Source organism: Mandrillus leucophaeus, unplaced genomic scaffold (genome assembly GCF_000951045.1).
Source record: "Mandrillus leucophaeus isolate KB7577 unplaced genomic scaffold, Mleu.le_1.0 Scaffold577, whole genome shotgun sequence".
Taxonomy (NCBI): Eukaryota; Metazoa; Chordata; class Mammalia; order Primates; family Cercopithecidae; genus Mandrillus; species Mandrillus leucophaeus.
The window spans coordinates 195,170-219,722 of NW_012106219.1; the positions used below are offsets into that span (position 1 = coordinate 195,170).

A 24,553-nucleotide genomic window follows, 5' to 3' on the forward strand; every position below is an offset into this window, starting at 1 on the left:
AAAAAAAAAAAAAAAAAAAAAAGAGAGAGAGAAAAGAAGAGAAGAGAGAAGATCCAAATAAGCTCAACTAGAAACACAATGGAGCTATTACTACTGATATCACAGACATACAAAAGATTATTCAAGGCTACTATGAACACCTTTATGTGTATAAATTAGAAAACCTAGAGGAGATGGATAAATTCCTGGAAATATATAGCCTCCTAGAATAAACCAGGAAGATGAAGAATCTCTGAACAGACCAACAACAGGCAGAGAGGCTGAATTGGTAATGAAAAAAACTGCAAACAACAACAAAAAAGGCCAGGACCAGATGGATTCACAGCTGAATTCTATCAGACATTCAAAGAAGAATTGGTACCAATCTTATTGACACTATTCCAAAAGAAAGAGAAAAGGGGAATCCTCCTGAAATCATTCTATGCAGTCAGTATCACCCTAATACCAAAACCAGGGAAGGACAAAACAAAAAAAGAAAACTACAGACCAATATCCCTGATGAACACAGAGGCAAAAATCCTCAACAAAATACTAGCTAACCACCGAATCCAACATCATATTAAAAAGATAATCCACCATGATGAAGTGGTTGTCATACCAGGAATGCAGGGATGGTTTAACATACATAAGTCAATAAATGTGACACACCACATAAACAAAATTAAAAACAAAAATCACATGATTATCTCAATAGATGCAAAAAAAGCATTTGACAAAACCCAGCATCCCTTTATGATTAAGACAGCAAAATCAGCATAGAAGGGACATACCTTAAGGTAATAAAAGCCATCTATGACCAACCCACAGCCAACATTATACCGAACAGGAAAAAGTTGAAAGTACTCCCCCTGAGAACTGGAACAAGACAAGAACACCCACTTTTACCACTTCTATTCAACATAGTACTGGAAGTCTTAGCCAGAGCAATCAGACAAGAGAAAGAAATAAAGGGCATCCAAATTGGTGAAGAGGAAGTCAAACTGTTGCTGTTTGCTGATGATATGATCATACACCTAGAAAACCCTAAAGACTCATCCAAAAAGCTCCTAGACCTGGTAGATGAATTCAGCAAAATTTCAGGATACAAAATTAATATACACAAATCAGTAGGTCTGCTATACACCAACAGCAACCAAGCAGAAAATCAAATCAAGAACTCAACTTCTTTCACAATAGCTGTAAAAATATAAAACACTTAGGAGATACCTAACCAAGGAGGTGAAAGATCTCTACAAGAAAAGCTATAAAACACTGCTGAAAGAAATCACAGATGACACAAATAGAAACACATCCCATGCTCATGAATTAATATTACTATACAGAACACTGGGTAGAATTAATATTGTAAAATGACCATACAGCCAATAGCAATCTACAAATTCAAAGCAATTCCCATCAAAATACCACCATCATTCTTCACAGAACTTAAAAAAAAATCCTAAAATTCATACGGAACCGAAAGAGAGCCTGCATAGCCAAAGCAAGACTATGGAAAAAGAACAAATCTGGAAACATTACATTACCCGATTTCAAACTATACTATAGGTCACTAAAACAGCATGGTACTGGTATAAAAATAGGCACACAGATCATTGGAGTAGAATAGAAAACCCAGAAATAAAGCCAAATACTTACAGTCAACTGATCTTCAACAAAGTAAACAAAAACGTAAAGTGGGGAAATGACATCCTATTCAACAAATGGTGTTGGGATAATTGGGAAGCCACATGTAGAAGAATGGAACTGGATCCTCATCTCTCACTTTATACAGAAATCAGTTCAACATAAATCAAAGTCTTAAATCTAAGACTTGAAACGATAAAAATTCTAGCAGATAACAATGAAAAAAAACCCTTTTAGACATTGGCTTAAGCAAAGACTTCATGACCAAGAATCCAAAAGCAAATGCAACAAAAACAAAGGTTAATAGATGGGACTTAATTAAACTAAAAAGCTTTAGCACAGCAAAAGAAATAATTCAGAGTTAGCAGACAACCCACAGAGTAGGAGAAAATCTTCACAATCTATATATGAGACAAAGGACTAATATCCAGAATCTACAAAGAACTCAAACAAATCAGCAAGAAAAAAACAAACAATCCCATCAAAAAGTGGGCTAAGGACATGAACAGACAATACTCGAAGATACACAAATGGCCGACAAGCCTACAGAAAAATGCTCAACATCACTAATGATCAGAGAAATGCAAATCAAAACCACAGTGCGACTCCTGCAAGAATGGCTATAACAAAAAAATCAAAAAATAATAGATGCTTTTCACTGTTGGTGGGAATGTAAACTAGTATAACCACTATGGCATGGAAAACAGCATGGAGATCCCTTAAAGAACTAAAAGGAAATCTGCTGTTTGATCTAGCAACTCCACTACTAGGTATCTACCCAGCGGAAAGGAAGTCATTGTACGAAAAAGATACCTGCACATGCATGTTTATAGCAGCACAATTTGCAGTTGCAAAAATATGTAACCAACCCAAATATTCATCAATCAATGATGAATAAAGAAAATGTGGTATGTATACACCGTGGAATACTACTTGGGCATTAAAAAAATAAAATAATGGCACTTGCAGCAACCTGGATGGAACTGGAGACGATTATTCTAAGTGAAGTAACTCAGGAATGGAAAACCAAATGCATGTTCAGTTTAAGGCATAAGAGTGATACATTGGATTTTGGGGACTCAGAGGAACGTGTGGGGGGAGGTGAGGGATAAAAGACTACACACTGGGTACAGTGTATACTGCTTGGGTGATGGGTGCACCAAAAGCTTAGAAATTACCATTAAAGAATGTATTCAGGTAATCAAACACCAACTGTTTCCCAAAAACCTATTGAAATAAAAACATTTTTCTTAATTTTTTAAAAAGAGACTTGCCTTAGATAGTTTTTGGTTTACATTCCACAAAGGTGGAAGACTGAGTAGACTCATCATGTGATGATTTTTCAGAGAACAGGGAGAACACTATTACTACACATTAGGTGTGAATCACTCATGTCATACAAGAAAAAAATGTTAGAAAGTAATAGATTTCCACGTAGAAAAAAAAGTTATCTTCCTTAGAACAGATTTATCTCTAAAAAATTTAAAAGAATATCTGCCTAAAAATGAATTATGGGTGGATAAATATAAACCAGAAACTCTGCATGAACTTGATGTGCATAAGATAAATGAAGTTGAAACCTGGATGAAAGTTCGTCTTAGAAAGGCAACCCAAACAGGGTGTATCTATCTTATTCATAACAAGTCCTCTTAGATGTGGAAAGAATTACTATAAAAATACTACCAAAGAAGCATGGTATTCAAGAACAAGAGTGGATTAATCCAGTTGTAACAGACTTCCAAAAAGATTGTTTCAAGATGTTTAATCCTGAATCAAGCTGCCTTATATTTCCCTATCAGTCTTAGATCTCAGTTTACAAAGAGTTGTTACTAAGGGTAACAAAGTATCGCAAGCTATATATGCTTGGAGATGATCTGAGGACTGATAAGAACATAATTTTGGTTGAAGATTTACCTGATTAGTTCTGTTGAGATTCTGATACTTTACATGAAGTTCTAAGAAAGAATGTGCAGATTGGTCGATGTCCTCTTATATTTATAATTTCTGACAGTCTCAATGGAAATAATCAAAGGTTATTGTTTCCCAGAGTAATTCAAGAAGAGTGTTCTATCTCAAATATTAGCTTCAACCCTGTGGCAACAACAATTATCATAAAATTTCTTAATTGAATACTGACTTTAGATGGTAATAAGAATAAAGGAAAAAGTATTGTCCCTGATAAAAACTTCTCTAGAATTGCTCTGTCAAGGATGTTCTGGTGATATCTGAAGTGTAAGAAACAGCCTCCAGTTTTCTCCTTCAAAAGAAAAGAACAATTTATCTGACAATGGAAAAAAAAAAAAAGGTCTGTCATTAAAATCAGACGCTGTGCTGTCAAAATCAAAACAAAGAAAACATCCTGACAGGGTTTTTGAAAATCAAGAGGTCCAAGCTATTGGCGGCAAAGTTGTTTCTCTGTTTCTCTTCAGAGCTTTGGGAAAAACTGTATCGTAGAAGAGCATCCTTAACAGAACTAGACTCACCTTTGTTGTCTTCTCATTTAAGAGAGTATGGTATAGGATACATTACTTGTTCAATTTGAGGAAGAGGTAGAAATGTCACACATGCCAGGAGGGTTATTTATTTAATTTATATCTTCACCAAAACTACACAGCTTTTTTTTTTAATGAAAGTAGATATCTTGGCTGGGTGTGTGGTGGCTAACACCTGCAATCCCAGCACTTTGGGAGGCTGAGGCGGGTGGATCCTTGAGGTCAGGTGTTTTGAGACCAACATGATGAAACTCCGACTCTACTAAAAATACAAAAATTAGCTGGCCAGGGTGGCCCACACTTGTAGTCCCAGCTACTCGGGAGGCTGAGGCAGGAGAATTGCTTGAACCTGGGAGACAGAGGTTGCAGTTAGTCGAGATGGCACCACTGCATTCCAGCATGAGTGACAGAGTGAGATTCCATTAAAAAAGAAGGAAGCGGGAGAGGAAAGGGGAGAGGAAAGGGGAGGGGAAGGAAAGGGGAAAGGAAAGGGAAAAGGAAAGGGGAAAGGAAAGGGCAAAGGAAAGGGCAAAGGAAAGGAAAGGAAAGGAAAGGAAAGGAAAGGAAAGGAAAGGAAAGGAAAGGAAAGGAAAGGAAAGGAAAAATCTTATGAGAGCCAGTGAATTTCTGAGTTTTGCAGATATCCTCATTTGTGACAAGAATACACGCTCTTTACTCAGGGTAGTACATCTACAGCTATGAAAGATGTGATACATTTCAACAAATCTTGAGGATTTGCTCACTGTCAAAGGAGAAGGATCAAGTTTTTGAACCTTGCACAAACGCCAGTAGTTTCTAACACTTAAAAAGTACTGAAAAAAATGGCCTGGCAACAAAAGCACTTTTTCTGACTTCTGCCTACCAGCTTTATGCTTCCAAACTTCGCTATCGCTATATCTTGTTCTGTTAACCATTCAAATGAGAAATCAAGCTCAGATTTCTTTTTTTTTTTTTTTCCCTTGAGGCGGAGTCTCACTTTGTTGCCCAGACTATAGTGCAGTGACGTGATCTCAGCTTACTGCAACCTCCGCCTGCCAGGTTCAAGTGATTCTCTTGCCTCAAACTCCCAAGTAGCTGGGCTACAGGTGCGTGCCACCACACCTGACTAATGTTTTGTATTTTTAGTAGAGACAGGGTTTCACCATGTTGGTCAGGCTGGTCTCAAACCCCTGACCTGGTGATCCGCCCGCCTTGGCCTCCCAAAGTGTTAGGATTACAGGCGTGAGCCACCACGCTCGGCCTCAGATTTCTTTGATCCAAGAAATTGGAAAGCTCCCTCTGGAGCAACACTTTGGAAGATTGAAAATGGAAGCCCTACTTGACAGGGAGCATGGAATAATAGACTCTGACAGCAGAGAGGAGGCACAGCTTAATGGAGGACAGCTTGTAGACGAAGCTCTGGGTGAACTCACTCAAACCACTGAACCTAAAACCTGGTATCTTTGAGTCAGAATAGTGGGAATGAACTACCTGCCAACCAGCCTCTGCCCTTTTCATCCCAAGGAGACATGGAAGAAGACACGACAACAGAAGACTATGAGAATGATGGGATATGGAAACCAGTCTGCTAATTAGAATGCTACGTAAAGGATTCATTTTACTTTTATTCAGTGGTTTTGGAAAGAGTTACTATGCTTTTCCGTTAAACTACAAACAATTTGTTAATTCTTCACTCTTACAGTATTTCATTAGAAAGAACTGACTCTTCTGTCATCTATATGTAGATGATCAAGTCTTCAGGTCATCTCTTCATTTTTTCTACAGTATTTATTTAATGTTTTGAGTTGTTGAAGGAGAGGGGTCAACGGATATGAAGTGTGCTTCATCATTACGCCAAATATCAGAAAATGTGAAGGAATAATCCAGAATACAAAAAATTTATGGGGGGTTGTAAATATAAATTATAAAGCATTGGAGAAGGCAATCATTATTATAAATAAACCTTAAGACTTAGAAAAAAAATGGCCAAAGTTTTGCTTATTTAAAAAAAGAGAAAATCAAATTGAATTAAAAAATTTACAAGGATCACATTCCAATCACACTATCATGACAGGCTGTTTTAACACTTATCTCTGTGATTAATAGAACAAGCAGACAAAATATTATCAAGGATACAGAATATCAGAACAACATTATCAATTAGTTTGACCTAAATGATCTTGGAAAGAACCTCGCACCTAACAATTTAAATATATACTTTCATTTCAAGCACATAAAGAAGTGGAGCAAAAAAAAATTTAAGAATGGGCCACATAGAACACCATAAATCAAGTTTCACAAATTTCAAAGAAATTAGTATTAAATGTCTTCAATGTACACATAAGTTAAAAATAAAATAATTTTTTAAAAGCTTAGAAATACGTTTGCAGGCTGGGTCCAGTGACTCACACCTGTAATTCCAACACTTTGGGAGCCAAGGCGGGAGGATACCTTGAGCCCAGGAGTTCAAGACCAGCCTAAGCAACACAGTAAGACCCTGTCTCTACAAAACATTAAAAAAAAATTTGGCTGGGTGTGGTGGCACACATTTATAGTCCCAGCTACTTGAGAGGCTGAGGTGGGAGGATTCTTTGAGTCCAGGAGGTCAAGGCTGCAGTGAGCCTTGATTGTACCACTGCATTCCAGTCTGGGTGACAGAGTGAGACCTTGGCTCTCAAAAAGCAAAAACATAAAATGTCTGTAAACGTTTCAATAATTCATAAGCCAAAGAAGAAATTATAATGAATAATAGAAAAGGAACAGAAACGAACGTAACCAAAACATTCTACAGTTAAACCTTAGGATGCAAACAACACTGTATTTATCAAAAAATTCAGACCTCTAAATACTTACAACAAAAATTAATTTTTTTTGAGAGAGGGTCTCTGTTGCCTAGGCTGGAGTACAGGGGCACAACTGTGGTTCACTGTAGTCTCAGCTTCTCTGGCTCAAGCAATCCTCCCACCTCAGCCACCCAAGTATCACAGCTGGGACCACAGGCATGCAGCATCATACCTCATTAATTTTTTCTATTTTTTGTAGTGACAGGTTCTCACTATGTTGCCTAGGCTGGTCTTAAATTTCTGGGCTCTAGCGATCCTCCCACTTTGGCCTCCCAAAGTGCTGGCATTACAGGTGTGAGCCACTGTACCCAGCTGAAAATTAGTATGTTAAGTGTCCAACTCAGTGAGAAAAGGCATAGCTAATCCAAAGAAAATAAAGGAAGGAAACAAAAATATGAGCAGAAATAGCGAATCAGAAAACAAAGAAATGCTAGAAGATGATAAAATAGTTGTAAGAGTAATCAGAGTCACCAAGATAACAAAGAGTAATCAAAGATAACCAAGAGAAAAAATTAAAAAAAAAAAATACTTACCTTTTCAAGCCTGGGGCTTTTCCCCCCCAAGAAGATACTCAAATTTTGGAGGATTTGATGCAAGTTGATGGCTTTACAATGGATTTTATAAATATCTTTCTATTAACATATAAGTTGTATTTAGGGGAATATTAAAATTATGGTTCTTCTCCCAAGATCTTCATAAGGCTGGCTCCTTTTTACTCCCGTATCTCAGATGTCATCTCCTCAGAAAGATGCTCCCTGACAACCAAATTGTAGGGTATATATACCCCTCACATATATTTTATTTTTTACCTAGTACTTATCACTATCTGAAATTATTTTGTGCAATTATTTGGTTTTATAATGAGTGGTTTCCACTCCACTAGAATAAAAGCTCACTATGAAACCAAACACTTCACCTTGTCTTATAAAATTCCATACCCTAGAGCCTGGCTGGTAACAGATTTTCTTTCTTTTCTTTCTTTTTTTTTTTTTTTTTGAGACAGAGTCTCGCTCTGTTGCCCAGGCTGGGGTGCAGTGGCGCGACCTTGGCTCATCGCAACCTCCGCCTCCTAGGTTCAAGCAAATCTCCTGCCTTAGCCTCCCGAGTAGTTGGGATTACAGGTGCCCACCACCATGCCCGGCTAATTTTTGTAGTTTTAGTAGACATGCGGTTTCGCCACGTTGGCCAGGCTGGTCTCACACTCCTGACCTCAGGTGATCCGCCGTCTCAGCCTCCCAAAGTGCTGGGATTACAGGCATGAGCCACCATGCCTAGTCCACAATAGGTTTCCAATAAACTTTTGTTCAAAGAATAAACAACTGCAGAGTGAGGACTACGAAGTGTGTGGAACTGATTAATTCATTCAACAATCAATTACTAAGGTCTTATAACGTGAGGTTTTTTGCTAGAGAACTGGGATAGAGTAGTAAACAAAACAGACAAAACTAACTGCTTTCACAGTATGGCAGAGAAACAGTCACAGGATTCAAGTTAGGTCACTGAGTAATACCAACTGAAATAGTTATTTTAGGGAATCATTAAAAGACTAAATTGAAAATGTGAGATGAGAAGAAATTAACATACACAGATGTGTATGTTGTATGTACTGTCGCCAACATGCCAGATTAAACCAGGGCTACTTTGTAATAAAGGTCCCTGTCTAAATGCTAAGCTCACTCACAGTTTTCTGGCAAATAATCAAACTTTTGGCCAGCTCCAGAACACAGGACTCATATATCTTCAAATTCTCTGGATTCCTGTGCTATTTTACATCCATCTGCCACAAATGCAGTGGCATTTTCCATAATCTTGTTATAATAGTACAATATGATGAGCAGAGAGAAGAGTGAAAGGAGAACTACAAATTAACTAGCTATTTTATCTGAGATAAAATATGTCAAAAAAAAACCTGTTTCCAGCATAATCATAAATGAAATGACTACAAAAATCCTGTAAACCAAGTAACTCTTAGAAGTGTGACAGGTGAGGAACCCTGGTAAATTGTCCATCACTCTATTATTCTTATCATTGATGTCTCTATTTGCACAAGGGTATATTATAGAGCACATTTTGCAAATATACTATCATAAAATGATTATAAAGTACTTTATTAGACTTTTAAAAACTAAATCCTTCAATATCTTTAAATTTCATAGAAACAAATAACCATACTCTTAAGTTTGCACTTATCTCAAATGCACTGCTGATCTTATAACTCCCAACCATTTTAAAGAATCAGAGTTCAGATTGGACAGTTTCATTATACCATTTGTAAAAATTCTGCAATATGTTTCTCTCTTCAGTTTCTTTCACTTCCTTCACTTCTAGCAACAGATTTGTTGGCACTTTTAAGACCCTGCTCTACTGGTGTGACACCTAGGAGTTCTCCTTTGCCATCGGTAAGTGCAAATGGCGGGAACTTCTAATGTCTGGGTTGAGTATTAGTGTCAATAATGGGTGAGTAGGCAATTGATAAAAGTTATTGTCTGAATATATGCCAACAGTCCAACTTCAAGCATCTTAAACAGAGATGTATACAATTAGTGAGCATTTTTAGTGTTTCCTGAATTTAATTATTCAGTACTACTAATAATTACATTACTTCTTGAATAACAGATAAACATATGCTTAAAACATGTTTTTGGTAAGGTGGCTACTACCAAAGGGCAGATAAGAATTTATCATGACTGTAAATAATTGCCATGCCATGTAGACTTTTAAGTTATTCTTACAAGTGTCCTATGATGACACATGAAAATATGTACACAAAACTGTTACATTAAAAAATAACAGGGCCAGCACGGTGGTTCACGCCTGTAATCCCAGTACTTTGGGAGGCCGAGGTGGGCAAATCACCTGAGGTCAGGAGTTCAAGACCAGCCTGGCCAACATGATGAAACCCTGTCTTTACTAAAATTACAAAATTAGCAGGGTGTGGTGGTGCATGCCTGTAATCCCAGCTACATGGGAGGCTGAAGCAGGAGGATCGCTTGAATCCAGGAGGCAAAGGTTGCCGTGAGCCAAGATTGTGCCATTGCACTCCAGCCAGGGCAAAAAGAACGAAACTCCATCTCAGGAAAAAAAAATAAAAAATAAAAAACAAAACAAAACAAAAAAACCAGAGAAAGTATGATAATGAAAATGTTACTGACTAAAGTTATAAATATGCCCAGTATATATGTTAGTTAAGACTACAAAAATATAGAAAAAATATGATTAAAATTTAATGCTCACTACAGTTCTTAATAAACAATAAAAAAAATACAATGGCTTGGAGAAGTTACAGAAGAGGATAGATAAGATTTAAGAGGCTCATATATAAAATTATTTACTTGAGGGAGAAAACTAAGTTTCAAAAAAGCAGGACAGCAGCAAAAGATATCTCTGATGTGAGGAAGGACAAGAGAGCATGGATACCAGAGACAAACAAGCCTGATAGGAACCTCCAAACAGACAGAGCATACAGCTTGGGAAAAGTTAGAGTTAAGTGATGTCTGAGATATCATTTAGTACAATTCAGATTTTTAAAAAATAAATTAACAGAAAATTATTGGTATTATTCAAAAGACTAGTATTATAGAAAAGATGACGCCTATGCATAAATTATACCTTACTAACTTTGAAAAATATTATTTTACATTCCAATGGTAATACACAATTCCTTGGTCCCCTACTTCAATTTTGCTTAATTTCTGTCAGTCTAAGTTTCTTACATACAAAAGAGAATAAGAAAAATAACAACCTTACATCTGACCCACAGCACCACCAAAATCTATCAGATGAGAAGATGTGCACCAGACGGAAGGGATGTTGTCTTAGAATCATCCTGGGACTTTTTCAAAATACTGTATATGTATTCAGGTCCCTCTCTGGTGGGTGAAGAATCTATATTTTTCCCCTAACTTCTTGTTCACCTATATTTTTGCAAAAAAGATCTACAAAACCAAATTACAGAAAAAAAATTAAAGAAAAATGTTTATGAATGGCATCAGTTTTATAGATATAAGTTAACTTTCTCGCCTCATCCCAAAAGGAATATGACTTGCATTCTTCACAAACATTGTTAGGTCTGAGAACAACAAAGTAAACACCTCACACCTCCATTTCTAAAACTTGGTGAAGGATTTAGTAGATACAGTAAGAAAATCAATCCAGAATTCAAAAACATATATTCATGTTTCCAATATTTACAAAAAAGTTATCTTGGCTATTGTATTAATTTGATAGGTTTGCCATAAAAAAGAACCACAGAAATTTTCTCACAATATTGAATGCTAGAAGTCTTAGAGCAAGGTGTTGGCAAGATTATTTTCTTCTGCAGTCTTTCTCCATGATGTGTAGATGGCATCTTCTTCCTGTGTCTTCCCTCTGTATGTGTCTATGTCCTAATTTCCTGTTCTTATAAGGAAACCAACCATATCGGATTGGGGCTCACCTTCTCTTTAGAGGGGGAAAATGATATGCACAGGAGACAGGAAAATAGTGGGCAGAAGAGGGCAGTTCCTTGGCAAAGGACCCACTCTCAAGCCTGGATACCTGTGGCCCTAAGTGAGAACAGGCATTCCTGCTTTCATGCCCAAAAAGTTGTCTTTTGACCCACTGTACCCCCTTATCCTGTACCCATATAAATCCCAAACCCCAGGCTCCAGAAGGAGATGAGCAGACAAACAGCAGAACAGCGTGGCAGAGAAGGAGCACCTGAACACCAAGAATTCTGTGGGGACAATCAGAGAAGAGAGTTTGGCCGCTGGACAGCCAAACTCCAGGGGAAGATAATCTTCCCTCTCGGTACCCTTCCACCTCCCCATCCATCCACTTCTACCACTCAATAAAGCCCCCACATTCACTCTTCAAGTCCTTATTCTTCCTGGACTCCGTACAAGAACCTGGGTGCCAAGAAGGCACCTAAGCCATCTGTGTACGGCAAAGGTAAAAGAGTGCACCGCAGCACACCCACTTGGGCTTTGGGAGTCGCAGGCACCCACCCGTAGACACTACCGTGGGGCCAGAGCCCAACATGCTCGCTCTGTCTGGCTCCCGCACCTCCCATCTGCGAGCTCCCGCTCCTATAAGGGGCTGGAGCTCTCAGTGGCTGAACAGAGAGGCACACCTCTGTTGCATGTCTTGCGAGCGGGGTGGGGCCAGGGAACTCTCCCCTTTCACTCTGTCTCCAAATACAGTTACATTCTGAGGTACTGAAGATACTGAAGGTGAGGACTTCGACATATCAATTTTGGGTTGTGGCAGGGGGTGAGGGGGAACATGACAATTCTGCATATAACAACCCCCAAGTTACAGAAAGCACATAAACATTTGGAATGCCTAATTCTTCTATTTCTTCCTTATCCAACTGTTCCTTTACGTTTGCTGTGGTTGATAGCAATAATAAAGGAGAAAATCCTCTGTGCCTTGTATCCTTGAATGATAGTTAATAACATACACTTAGCAATAGTTAGCTAAGCCAAACCATTCATTCCTCCAACCCATGGTTAAAGGTCTTTAAATTACTTCAGCATTCATGGGGTTCTTGTGACGATTAAATGAGTTAACATATAATAAGTGCATAGGACAGTGACTGGCATATAATAAGCACTATCTATGCACATATTAGCTGTTATTATAAGTGCTGTATGAGTAGCTCTTAGTATTATTATTTTTTATCAATATAGATCTTTCAATTTAAGGACTTGCCTCTAGCCTAGCCAAGTGGACACACATGAAAGAGAATATACCTAGAACACAATGCTTATGAGAGTTCTCCTGAACTGGTCCAGGATCTGCATACTCCTTACTTTTCATATTTTCCTATGCTGATCCTTTAGCTTTCCAGATACCCATCTACTCTACTCCTTTCAATGTAGTGTTCTAATGGTCAATAGCTTCACCTTTATTTTCTGGTCTGTGACTGACTTACTATTCTTTGGCACGACAATTAGTTCGGACTTGATTTCTGCTAATATTTTCCTAAACAGGGCTTCTCAACCACTATGACTGTGAATATAGAATTTCTTCTTCAGAAAACTCTACTCATCCTTCAAGATTCTGACATCCTAAAGCAAAGTTATATTATTCCCATTCTAAGGTTCAAAGCACTCTGTATATCCTTCTATTATGACACTTAGCACTAAATTGTATTTAGTTGTTTACAAGATGTCACCTCCACTACAACACAAGCCTTTCATAAGACTTCAATCTATTTTTACATTTACAGCAACTAAAGTGGTACATTTAGACCTCAATCTGTTTTTGTAGTCACAGAGACTATAGTACATTTACAAAAACATAGGTTGAATAAATGTTTGCTGAATTAACTACTGTCCATCTCCAAATGACTCCTAAATCCTTTCCTCCAGCTTCAACACCAGTGCTGTCTGATAGAACTTTCTGTGATGACAGAAATGTCCTATAGCATGTGTGCTGTCTGATATAATAGCCTCTAGTTGTATGTGGCTATTGAGCACTTGAAATGTGACTAGTAGGGATGAGAAACTGAATTTGCAATTTTATTTAACTCTAGTAGTTTAAATAGCCACATGTGGTTAATGGCTACTGTATTAGACAATGTATCTCAGGATGCCCTGAGCTTTAAAATTCCATTTTCAACTACTTTCTGGATTTTTTCACCTTGATAAACTGCAGGTACCTCCATCTCACTATGTCTAAATTTGAACTAATTATCTGAGTTTCCTGAGAAGTTAAGCTAGAAAATTCGTTTCACTTGAACATCCTGTCAATTCACAAATATGTCTAAATTATTTATACATTAAAGTGCTATTAAATTAACTTAATCACATGAACTTTGAATTAAGCTTTATCTATACTTGGCTAGATCCTGTCAATCTGTAGACTGACAGGCTTATATAACATATTTCAGCTGAAGTCAAAATAGAAATTAAGATTTGCAAATAAAAGATAAGAATATTATCAAACTAATGAATTTGAATTTGGATGTTTAGTTCCATGATGGATAATAACTCAACCTAAGTAACAATATATGCTTGATACCAGCATATAGACAAACAACTGAGAAGAGTCAACCAATTGCCCATTTAATTCATTTATCTGGCAAACAATTAATGGGCAACTACTATATGTTAGGCACTCTTTGAAGAGCTGGAGATACAAGGATGAATCAGTAAGAGAGAGAGTTACAGCCAATTACAATACTAAACAGTATATAGGGTATAATATGTGGTAATTAGAAAATATTTTTTTTCCTGTTTAGGCTCATTTGTCTTCATACTTGTTTCCACAGAAATAAAGTCATTTTGATAGAAAAGATAAATCAATTTTGAGTCAGACTATTCTACATTCAAATTCTACTCTATAACTTAATAGGTGTGCAGCTTTTAATTTCACTGTAAACTTTAGTGACTTTTCTACAAAGGGAAATTCTGTATATTCTGTATGTCAACATACTGCCTCACATACGGGAGATTCTTAAAATATAATGAGGCATTATCCCATATATACACATTTATAGACAATGTCTGCATATATGTACATACAGTGTATATATATGCAACTAAGGATTTGTGTTCTCATTTATTTCAGAAAGGCTTATAAGTAGATCTGTTCTTCATTCTTACTAATCCTACTAAAAAGTGTCATTACCTGCACATGTGTGCCATGTATCTCATTGAACATATATACATGTGTAGGTTGGCAATAAATCTTTCTTTCTAAAGCCAGTTCTATTAAAAAGTCAGACTTAAAATGTTTCCACTTAAAATTATTTTAAAGAAAAAAACACAAAGATTTTACAGTAATTAGAATATTAGCATCGATTCCAATTTCCAGGTGTCATTTGGGTTTGCATGTTTTTTAACCATTCTACCATTCTTTAAAAACTGATATTCAAAATAAGTCCAGGGTATCAAGATTACTAAAGGGGATAATTACAGTATCACAGCTTAAAGTTGTGTTTTACTTTATTGTTAACAAAGCACTTTCATGCTCATTTACTTTGTTCATTTTAGGATTGAGTTTAAAATATGAATTCACTGTTCGCATAGCTTATATTTGAGCAATAACATGTACCCCCTTAACATGTAACACTTCCAGTATAAACTGCCTGCATTTGAACATAAACTTATTTTTTTAATAAAATTTCTGCCTTGTCTTAATAAAGTAAGTTTTATCTTAAATGCTGATAGTCTCTTCACAGAAGAATAAGTTTTCTTACATAAACTGCATCAATATATCAAAAGCAATTCATTATGCTCATTAAAACTCAAAAACACAGGTTTTCATAATGCAATTTAGAATTAAAACAATTAGTATCTCACAACATAATAGGATCACGTCAAAATAAGTTATTGAAGTAATTCTAAGTTTCAGAAGTTTTGTGATGAAAGTTATATGGGTAACAAATACTGTTAAGTTATTTCAAACTCTGCAACAAATTACCCAAATGGTAGGTGTGTGTACCTGTATGAAACAGTCATTTCAACCATACTAACAAATTAACTAAAATATAATTACTTAGAACATTCTTTAAAGGTGAATAATTAGTGTCTGTAAAAGTTATGTTTCAGGTGTCTTACAGCAGTCTGTAATAGCTTTCTTCGTAAGACAGCTTCTGAAAATTTCCACATTTATAATTTCACAAGGAGTGCAGCTGGACTGATCATTCTCAATAAATTCATAAACTCTGAAATTCTATATTCAAATTGTAAAAATTCTAAATATACTAGAAAAACAGCATTTTACAGACTCCACAAATTTTAACTTCATGGCAATATGCTATAATTATTTTAGCAATAAATGTAATCTATAAGCTAAAATAACTTCATTTATAAATAATTTACATATTTAAAGTATTAGTGTGCTGACAGTTTTAACTACAAAGTGGTTTTTACAATTTTTTTTCATTTAAATAACAGAATTTTTTCAAAATTAATCTATAACTATTGAGTTAATAAAATTATTCGGTGGTAAAAGGTTAATAGTTTTAAGTTTACCCTAAAACTGGTAAATCTGTAGCTCTTATGCTCTATTAATCAGCGCCTACATTAAAAAACAGTAAAATGATCTTACTCCTTGACCGACAAATACAAAAGATTTAAGTATAAATTATAAAATATGACTTAAGTATTATATCATAAACTTGCTTATCTACTAAAGCCACTTCTAAAACCCACTTAACTTACTGTTGGTTACATTCTCTGATTTTTTTCATTCAACTGCTGCTTCCACAGGTACCAACAGCTGCTCTAAGATTCAACAGCTTCTTCTCCAGAAATCTATTCCAATTTGTTTCAATTCACTGAATACTAAGGTAATTTTCACTGGCAAGTTGGACCTCATATTGTCCTTCGTCTAACAAATCACCCTTTACAAACTCTATTCTGGTGGCATCTTATGTCATTTTATACTTACCCAGTGAAAATACATGTAGAGAAAGGATGTTAAACGTACAACTGATTACCAGTACACTCATCAATACCTACCTCAAACCTCATTTTCTATCAAATTATCCAATATACAGTAGGCTTACTGTTGTACGTGACTATATCCAGTCACCATAGCAACCAAATCAACAAAGAACTGCAGTAGCATCTGCTTCTAAATAATCCAATGTCAGTTAACAAGTTAGAATTTAAGAGTATGCTGATTACAAATATATTTTAATTTAAAGTCACATTTTTAGTTATTTTGTTTTTGCTCTGATCTTGGAATATGTCAGTATATTTGCAGTTTATATATGTATATATAAAAGAAACAAGCATCAGTGTACAAACCCCATACACCTAGAAAGAGGCTATTAATGCTTTAATTCTAAAACTGACTCCACAAATTTAACCCATTTATCAAAGAAAGATTGATAATACTTAGTCTTATAATAACTTATTTCTGGATTGTTAACAATCACATTTAAATTATAGAAACATATATTTAAAATGCAAATAGGCTTTAAAAATATTTTTATTGATATAATCTATATACGATAAAATTTACCCTGTAAAGAGTTATAATTTCATGGTTTTTAGTATACACAAATAACTGTACAACCACTACCACAGTAAATTTTAGAACATTCTCATCACCTCAAAAAGAAACTTCTGTAGACTTTTAAGACTGGCTTCTTTCGCTTAGCATAATGTTTTTGAGGTTCATCCAGGTTGTGGTATATACTGAAGTACTTCATTCCAGTTTACAGCCAAATAATATTCCATTTTACTGATATACCACATTTCGTTTATCCATTTCTCTGTTGATGGACATTTGAATTGTTTCCACTTTTTCGCTGTTATAAATAATGTTGTTCAATTTTTTACATGGACATACGTTTTTGTTTCTCTTGGGTATACACCTATGAGTGAAATTACTGGGTCATAGTGTAACACTAAGTTTAACTGTCTTAGGAACTGCCAGGCTATTTTCCAAAGAACATTTACCAGTTTACATTCCCACCAGCAGTGTATGAGGGTTCCAATTTTTCTATATCCTTGCTAACACTTGTTTTTATCTTTTTAATTCTAGCCATTACAATGGGTGTGAAGCAGTACCTCATTGTGGTTTTGATTTGCATTTCCCTGATGACTGATGATGTGAATCTTTCATATGCTTATTGTGCATGTACATAACTTCTTTGAAGAAATGACTTTTCATATCCTTTGCCCACCTTTTTATTAGGTTGTCTTTTTAGAAGAGTTCTTCACACATTCTGAATACAAGCCCCTTATCAGATACAGTTTGCAGGTATTTTCTCCAATTTTATGGATTTTTTTCCTCCAATTTTGTGGATTTTTTTTGTTTCCTGATAGTAACACAAAACTTATAACACAAAATTATTTGGTTTTGATGAAGTATACTGAATCTCATTTTTCTTCTCTTTCTTGTGCTTTTTAGTTTTTTATCTAGGAAATCATTCCATAATTTAAGATCACAGAGATTTATGCGTTTTTATTCTAACAGTCTTAAAATTTAGCTCTTATTTTAGGATTTTAATTGATTTTTGAGTTAGTTTTGTAGATGGTATGAAGTATAGGTCCTACTTCATACTTTTACATGTGGATATCCAGTTGTTCCAGCACCATTTGTTGAAAAGACTATTATTTCCCAGCTGAATCATCTAGGCACCTTTGTCAAAAACCAACTGAACATAAATGTAAAGAGTTTATTTCAGGACCCTCATTCTATTCCAGTGGTCCATTCTTAGGCCAGTACCGCACTGTCTTATTACTATAGCTTTGCAGCAAGTTTTATTTATTTATTTGAGATGGAGTCTCAATCCGTTGCTCAGGCTGATCATGCAGTGGTGAGATCTTGGCTCACTGAAACCTCTGCTTCCCGAGTTCAATCGATTCTCCTGCCTCAGCCTCCTGAGTAGCTGGAATTACAGGTGCATACCACCATGCTAATTTTTGTATTTTTAGTAGAGATGGAGTTTCACCATCTCGGCCAAGCTGGTCTCGAACTTCTGACCTCAAGTGATCTGCCCACTTCAGCCTCCCAAAGGGCTGAGATTACGGGCATGAACCACCCAACCCGGCCTGTAGTAAGTTTTAAAATGGAGAAACACTGAATTCTCCCACGGTATTCTTTTTCAAAATTGTTTTGGCTATTCTGTGTTTCTTGCATTTCCACATGAATTTTAGGCTCAACTTGTTAATATCCGCAAAGAAGTAAGCTGGGAATTTGGTAGGCAATGTATTGGATATGTATAATTTGGCAGTATTTCACCTTAACAATATTAAGTCTTCTGATCTATGATCATGAGATGTCTTTCCACTTGTTTAAGTCTTCCTTAATTTCTTTCAGTGAGTTTTATGGTTTTTGGTGTATACATCTTATACTTCTTTCATTAAACTTATTCCTAAATATTTTATTCTTTTTTATGCTGTTGTAAATGGAAAAGTTTTCTTAATTTCATTTTCAGATTGTTCATTGCTAGTATATAGAAATACAATTTATTGTTCTATATTGAACCTATATCCCACAACTTTGCTGAACTTGTTTGTTAGTTCCAATAGTTTTTTAGTGGATTCTTTAAGATTTTCTTTTTACAAGATCATGTTCTCTTTGAATAGAGTTTTAATCCTTTTCCAACCTGGAGGCCTTTAAGTCCTTTAGTTACTTATTTTCCCAGGCTAGGACTTTCAGTACAACGTTGAATAGAAGTGGTGAGACCAGGACATCCATATCTTGTTTCTTATCTTAGAGGAAAAGCATACAGTTTTTCACCATTCCATACAATGTTAATTATGGATTTTTTTGCAGATGCCTTTTATGAGGTTGAGGAAGTTCCCTTCTATTGCTTGTATACGGAGTGTTTTTATCATGAGAAGTGTTGAATTTTTTCAAATGCTTCTATTGAGTCTACTGAGATGACCATGTGGTATATTACAATGACAGTTTTATTTACGTTGAACCAACTTCAACATTCCTACTATAAATCCCACTTTGTTGATGCACATGATGAAGTAAAATAGAATTGTGTATGTTGATGGACTTGATTTGCTAGTACTTTGTTGAGGATTTTATATCTATATTCATAAGAGATATTGGTCTGTAGTTTTCTTGTGATGTCTCTGTCTGGTTTAGTTTTAGATTTGGTGTTAATTCTCCCTTAAACATTTGGTGGAATTCACCAAAAAAGCCATCTAAGTCTGGGCTTTACTTTGGGGACAGTTTTTCTTTGTGGTACAAATTTAATCTCTTTACTTGCTAAACATCTATTGGAGTTTTGTGTTTTTTCTTGATTCAGTTTTGGTTGTTTTGTTTCTTTCTAGATATTTGTCTACTTCGTTTAGATTATTTGTTGGCAAGCAACTGTTCATAGTATTCATTAATAATCCTTTCATTTCTGTAAGATCTGTATTAATGTCTACTCTCTCATTCTTTATCTTTCTCGATTTTAGTCATTTGAGTCTTTTTTTTTTCCTGGAAAGCAGCTATGCTCACCACTACACCACCAACACTTCTTTCTTTCTTGATTTGTCTACTTAAAAGGGCTGGCAATATTGTCGATCTTTTCAAAGAGCCAACTTCTGCTATTTTTGATTTTCTATATTTTTCTGTTCTCTATTTCATTTATTTCTACTCTAAGGTGTACTATTTTCTTCTGCTAGCTCTGGGTTTAGTTTTATCTTCTTTTTACAGCTTTTTAAAGTAAAAGTTTAGATAACTGATTTGAGAGCTTTCTTTTTAAACATGGGCTTTTAAGGGTATACGTATTCCTTTAACCATTACTTTAGCAGTATGCCATGAATTTTAGTATGTTGTATCATTGTTTGCATTCATACCAAAGTATTTTCTAATTTCCTTTGTGATTTATTCTTTGGCCTACTGGCTTTGTAGAAACATATTCTTTAATTTATATATAGTTGTTATTTTCCCAAATTTCTCTGTGTTACTGATTTCTAATTTCATTTCATTGTGTTTGAAGAAAATACTTTGTATTATTTCTATCTTTTTAAATTTACTGAAGCCTGGGCAACATAGGGAGAACCCATCTCTACTAAAAAAAAAAAATTTAGCCTGGCATGGTGGAGCACATCTGTGGTCCTAGCTATTTGGGAGGTTAAGGTGGGAGGACCACTTGAGCCCAGGAGGCCAAGGCTGCAGTGGGCCGTGATTATGTCACTGCACTCCAGTCTGGGTGAAAGAGAAACCTTGTCTCAAAAAAAATTCTTCCTATTGAGGCTTGCTAGTTTTATGACCTAGTATATACCCTATAATGGACAATGATCCATGTATACTTGAAAATATTATACATGCTGCTGTTGTTGGGTGGAATGTTCTACAGATGACTATTACGTTTACAGTGTCATTCATACCTTCCATTTCCTTGTTAATATTCTACCTATTGAAGGCTCCAACTATTATTGTTCAATTGTCTATTTCTCCCATCAATTCTGTCAATCATTATTTCAAATATTTGGGGGCTTGATTGTTACAGGCAGATTGACCCTTTTATCATTATAAAATATCCTTCTTTGTCTCTAGTAACTTTTCTGACTTAAAGTCAATTATTAGTGTCGTCATTTCATTTCTCTTTGGGTTACAAGTTGTCTTACTCTATCTTTTACATTTCAACCTATTTGTGTCTTTGATTTGAAGATTGTCCTGGGCTGGGCATTGTGTGGCTCATGTCTGTAATCTAGCACTTTGGGAAGATGCGGTTGGAGGATCACTTGAAGTCAGGAGTTTGAGACCAGCCTGGGCAACAAGTGAGACTCAGTTTCTACAAGAAATTAAAAAATTAGCTGGGTGTAGTTGGATGCATCTGGTGTCCCAGCTACTTGGGAGGCTGAGGCAGGAGAATCACTTGAGCTCAGGGCTACGATGGCATTACTGCACTTCAGCCTGGTGACACAGCAAGACCCTGTCTCTTAAAAAATAAAAAGAGTGTCTCTTATAGAGTGAACATAGTTAAATCATGAATTTTTTTTTAAAGACAGAGTCTCACTCTGTTGCCCAGGCTGGAGTGCAGGGGCACAATCTCGGCTCACTGCAACCTCTGCCTCCCGGGTTCAAGTGATTCTCCTGCCTCAGCCTCCTGAGTAGCCAGGACTGTAGATGGGTGACACCACACCTGGCTAATTTTTGTTATTTTTAGTAGACATGGGGTTTCGCCATGTTAGCCAGGCTGGTCTCAAACTCCTGACCTCAGGTGATCCACCAATCTTGGCCTTCCAAAGTGCTGGAATTACAGGTGTGAGCCATTGCGCCTGAGTTTTCATCCATTCTGTCAATAACTGTCTTTTCACTGTCATGTTTGATCCATTTAGATGCAATGTACTTAATGATAAGGTAGGATTTGCCTTATCAGTTTGCTATTGTTCTCTGTTTTATGTATGGTAACTTTTTTGTTCCTCAATTCCTCCATTTTTGCCTTTTTTTATGTTAAATATATTCTGATATTCCATTTTAATTCTCCCGTAGTTTCTTTTATTACATTCTTTTGAGTTATTTTCTTAGTAGATGCCCTGGGGATTATAATTAACCTCTTAACTCATAACAATGTTGATCCAATTAATTCCAATTGTATGTAAAAAAACAGTGCTCCTCTAATCTCAGTTCCCTCTCCCATCCTCTGTGCTATAACACTAATTACATTTTTATACCTTATAAGCCAACCAACAGTGTATAAGTATTGCTTTCTGCAAATTACTTTTAAATCAGACAGAAAAAAATTGTTTAAATACATTTATACTGTCTTTTATATTTACTTGGTTATGTTTACTGGTCCTCTTCATTTCTTCGTATCTACTCAACTGTCTTGTGAACATTCCTACTGAATGTAAGGAGACAGTGTTAGAAAAGCATTCACTAACCATTCCTATCGATTAGGTGCTGCCATTTCTGAACTGTTTTATTAGTATCAACTAGATCATTACTTTCCTAGAACCAAGTGTTTTCGAATTTTGAGTTTAAACTCAATGTCCTTTCTTACTCCAAAGTGATGGAGACTGGGGTATCAGAAGATATTGAGTCTAGTCTCAAATCTGCCACTCAGAGTATAAACTGGTTAACTATGAGCCTTTAGTTTGTCCATCTGTAAAAATGTGAATTGGACTACTTTTTTTCTGTACACACTTTCAGTTGTGAATTTCCAAAATTTCATCATACTCATTCTTTCTCTAAAAAAAAAAAAAAACTATCAGGTTTACCCCTTTATTTTCTATTTCACAGTTGGTATCCTCTAGACCTACATTACTTTATGTTTGGTGGGGTGGATATATAAGCCAATCAATCCTTTCTCTGCTGTCTTCCTACTCCATTGCATTTAACTATGTAATTAACCAAATAATTTTCCCAAGGATTATTCTCATCTTTTCATTGATCTACTTTTGAAACTTTATTGGTTACCTATATCTTATTACCTCAAATCGAAAACTGAGAATATAACATTCAAAACCTTCTATCGAGACAGGAAGATCACTTGAGCCCAGGAGTTCAAGACCAGCCTGGGCAACATAGTGAGACTCTGTCTGTATAAAAAAATAACAGAATTAGCTGGGTGTGGTGGCATATGCCTGTAATTCTAGCTACTAAAGAGGCTGAGGTAGGACGATCACTTAAGCTCAGGAGACTGAGGCTGCACTGAGCCATGATCACACCACTGAACTCTGGCCTGGGTGAAGAACAGGACCCTGTCTTAAAAAAAACAGCAAAACAAAACAAAACCTCTTAGCAACTACCCTGTCTGTAATGCCTAATCGCATGTCTTTATTATATTTCAAACACACAGAAAAGTAGACAGTATTGTATCCTTTACTTTCCAGAATCAACTAGAATTATGCTGATGAATTTTCCTCAGATGCTCTTTTGAAAAAGAAATACAATTTTATTATAGATAATTTTTCCGAACTTGGAGTGTATCATTCTCATTTAGCATTCTTCATACATATGCTTATACACATCCATTATTAGTATATACTGATACTTCGTGAAATTTTTATGTTTATTCATTTATGTCAGTGACATCACATCTTACAAATCCCTTTCTAACCTGCTATTTCACTCAATATTGCATTTTTGAGATTTATCCATAGCACAGATTCATACAATAAAATACTGGTATATAGTATTCTAGTATTCCATTATATAAATCCTCTCAAATCTCCTCCATTTCCCTACTAATAAACATTTATATTGTTTCCAGTTCTATCATTGTTACAAAATGATGCAGAGAATAGTTTTGCACATGTGCCTTATATAAATGTATAAGATTTTCTGCAAGTGAAATATTTAGAAGTATATATACGTGTTAGATTTGGAGTATGCATTTTTTCAGCTTTATTAAATACTGCTATTATCACTCTCCAAAATGATTGTGCTAGCAGTATTTGATGGATCCTATCGCTCCACAAGCTTTACTATACTGTCAGGTTTCTTAACATCTACAACCTCATTAAGGTTTTAATTTGCATTTTTCTTCTTTAGAACGTAACTCCAACCTCCTCTCTTCCCCCAAACTTTTAATAAGTCCAATTAATCACCTCAAGATAGGGTATGTCCCAAACAGGCCCTTTGTGGCCAACTTTATGGCTAAAGTTCTTTCCTTACACAATTAGCACTCATCTGTGTATCAGTTAAGTTTATCAGCTGTTTTAGCTGTAAATGCCAGTTTCTGTATTATATAGGTATACAGACTGTTAAGTGGTCAATAACATGTTTGTGGATGCATATAAAACACTGAAATTGATGCTTACTATGCTTACTAAAGAACAGGTATTTTATTCAGACATTCTAAAGGATTACTTTAGACTGTAATAGATTATTCTAAGTCATGCTGAAATCTTGAAAAAAGAAAATACTAAAATATACATCTTTCAAATATATCAAGTATTACCCAGGCAACAGTGATGAGAAAAGCTATCTTTTCTCAAAATATATTTTCTCAAATTGCCACATATTGGTTTATAATGTTACAAACCAGTGTGCATAGGCACATTCATATGCTAACTTATAAATCTTCAAGAACATAAATTATACCAAGCAGTAGTTACCTTAGTAAATACTTACAAAATGGAATTGTATTTCAATTCCAAAAAAGCACTATTTGAAAACTAACCTATTTTAAACCTAATGATTTATGATTTGTCCCACAGCCATGATCCCTCTATCTATCTGTGTGGAGCAAGCGCAAGAAAGCTATTTAGG

At 35.6% G+C, this 24,553-nt stretch overlaps 1 protein-coding gene and 1 pseudogene across 2 annotated transcripts in view; one reads left to right on the top strand and one right to left on the bottom strand.

Moving 5' to 3' along the window:
• The window catches only part of LOC105552845, a 10,722-nt pseudogene extending 5,036 nt beyond the window's left edge, over window positions 1-5,686 (top strand).
• The window catches only part of FNDC3A (fibronectin type III domain containing 3A), a 227,413-nt gene that overhangs the window by 158,331 nt on the left and 44,529 nt on the right, over window positions 1-24,553 (bottom strand). The gene's annotated exons all lie outside the window — the stretch shown is intronic.